Below are 2419 nucleotides of genomic sequence, written 5' to 3'. Positions count from 1 at the left end.
GGAGAAAATGGCAGCAGTGCGCTTTTGAACTAAAACACCTCCAATGTGTTTTACTTCAAAGTGCACTGCCGCCATTACCTCAGTGATGATGCGCGTTTCACCGTTTATACAAGTGCATGTGCTGCAGTGCTGGTTGCTTTTGCACGCATGCCTGCATGCATACAAATGTCCCAGGTGACAGATGGGGGTGGGGTAAGTATGGAACTGATGATGTATGGACAGGTTAAAGCAGATGAAGCAGAAGATCAGACAGCAGAGTCATAACTGGTAAGATTTGCACCCTGGGCACAAAGCCCAGTGCCTGCCTTCCCCTTCCCTCTCCCCCACTTCTGCCCTGCCTCATTGAAACCCAGCACACCAGGACATCACAACCCTGAATTTGGCAGCACTTCCTCCCTCAGCGGTGCTGCCATGACTTCTGTCACTGATTGCCCTTTAACTCAGTGCCCAGGACTCACAGACATGTTGCCCACTGCTAGTTTTGCTCCTGGCAGACAGTAGACAGAAGACAAGAGTTTGTGCTTTCTAGAACACACTGTTCAAAACCCACTGGCAAAACATCCCATATCTTTCTAGCGCTTGCTTATATAGAAGAGAATAAATCTATTGCTGCTATCAGTTAATAACTTAGCTCAGAATTTTGTGTGGTGCATCCAGTCTTAACGAGGAGACTATGTCATATAATGGAATTTCTGGGTTTTTTCTGTTTTATTTTTTTTAAACTGGTTTCAGAGCCAGGCAATTTAATTTAGGAAATACTGATACTGTCAATGAAGTTTTAATTTTCTGCCCTTCTGCATATATGTTGAGTATTTTTTTCCATGATAATCATCCTTCAATATACTTGATGTTAAGAGACTGGAAAAACGTATTACCTAAATACTTGATGACCTATGTGAAACATTCTTCGCCAGCTTCTGACTAATTTATAAAAAGGAATCCTACTTGCTACCATGGCTACAGTCCCTAGCATCATTGCAGTTAAGAGGTCTGTCACTGGCAATCAATCCTATTTGTGGATATTCATTGCCATTATAATATTGCTTTGGAGAGTGAACTGGCTTTAGTTTTAAAATGTACAAATCTGGAATCATCTGCAGCATTTTAAAAATGTCATGTGACAAGTTGTACATTTCCATTCCCAATATATATCCATCCCTCCAATGAATGCTTTTAACAGCTGTGGAAAATGAAATACAAAATGAAGAGAAAATTGCAATGTAGATTAATATGATAGGTACATTTTGTGCACCACATCTTTATGGGTCTTTGCTACTTTGACTTATTGCTACATTAAACAACAAGGAGTAGTAAGGGAACTGAACCTCAACATTACAGTGAAAGTAATAATAATGGTTTAAATTAGGGTAAGAAAAGTCAGGGTTGACTCTTTATTTCATCTTGAACTGATTCCAGTGTCCTGAAACAAAACAAACATAGATACAGCAAATATAAGTATTGCATCTGAAAGGATGGGTGCACGTTGGTGGCACTTCACAAGTAAATGCTTCTATCTAATATTGATAGATCCTGTAAAGAGTGTTCCTGTGAAGTTATTAGTCAAATTCCTGATAGGAAATAGAATCAGGCTGGACTGTATAAGGCACTGTTATGAATAAGCATTTCAACTTCACAGCTTAACATGACTTCTAATGTTGCACTACACCTTTAAGATGAAGGTTCCAGGAACAAATATCTGCCTCTAACTTATGTGACATAGGCCAAACTTCTTCACCTTTGTGTCTCAGTATAATACCTGTACGTACTTTTAAAATTCTGATATGAAAAAGGTGATTTGAAGTGCAGTTATTAGAATATAATATGTTTTATGACATTAATGAAATAAAATTGACATCCTATGAAACACATGGAAGTAATATTTATCTGTGGAGGTTAATAGAATATTTGCACCTTTCCAGACAACTGAATTCAGAATACCTAGCTTATTAAAACAGCAAATTCTCCAAATTGGTAGTATAAATCAAATTGCAGTCATATTATAGTAAATTGCATTTTTCTTGGCCATAAAAGACTTGAGCCACTGTTTAGCCCAGCATTATGTATCATAAGTATTAAATGCATTTTCTGAACTAGGAAAGGATTTTTGGGGTGATCTCTCTTATTGGATCAACTGAATGGTTGGGATAAAGTTAAACAAGCTTTGTGCTTTTAAAATAAATCTTTTATTTTATTTTAGATGGATCACAGATACAATGAATTCAAGCTCCAGGCAATTATGTCTGAGCATAAGAAGACAATCACAGCTATATCTTGGTGTCCCCATAACCCTGATGTATTTGCAAGTGCCAGTGCAGATAACCTAGTGATCATTTGGAATGTAGCTGAACAAAAAGCTGTTGCCAAACTGGACAGTACAAAAGGTATTTAATATAGTTTATTTGGCATAACTTTTTCTCTT

General features: G+C 37.4%; 1 long non-coding RNA gene across 1 annotated transcript in view; it reads left to right on the top strand.

Annotated features, from left to right (window-relative positions):
- LOC112549040 overlaps positions 1–2330 on the top strand; it is a 5206-nt gene extending 2876 nt beyond the window's left edge. The window contains exon 3 of the long non-coding RNA XR_003092452.1: positions 2198–2330. This is a non-coding gene — a long non-coding RNA (uncharacterized LOC112549040). The remainder of the gene's footprint in view (positions 1–2197) is intronic.
- Positions 2331–2419: the final 89 nt, after the last annotated feature.

Source organism: Alligator sinensis, unplaced genomic scaffold (genome assembly GCF_000455745.1).
Source record: "Alligator sinensis unplaced genomic scaffold, ASM45574v1 scaffold1877_1, whole genome shotgun sequence".
NCBI lineage: Eukaryota > Metazoa > Chordata > Crocodylia > Alligatoridae > Alligator > Alligator sinensis.
The sequence above is the reverse complement of the archived record's forward strand: the minus strand, read 5'-3'. Positions and strand labels throughout refer to the sequence as shown.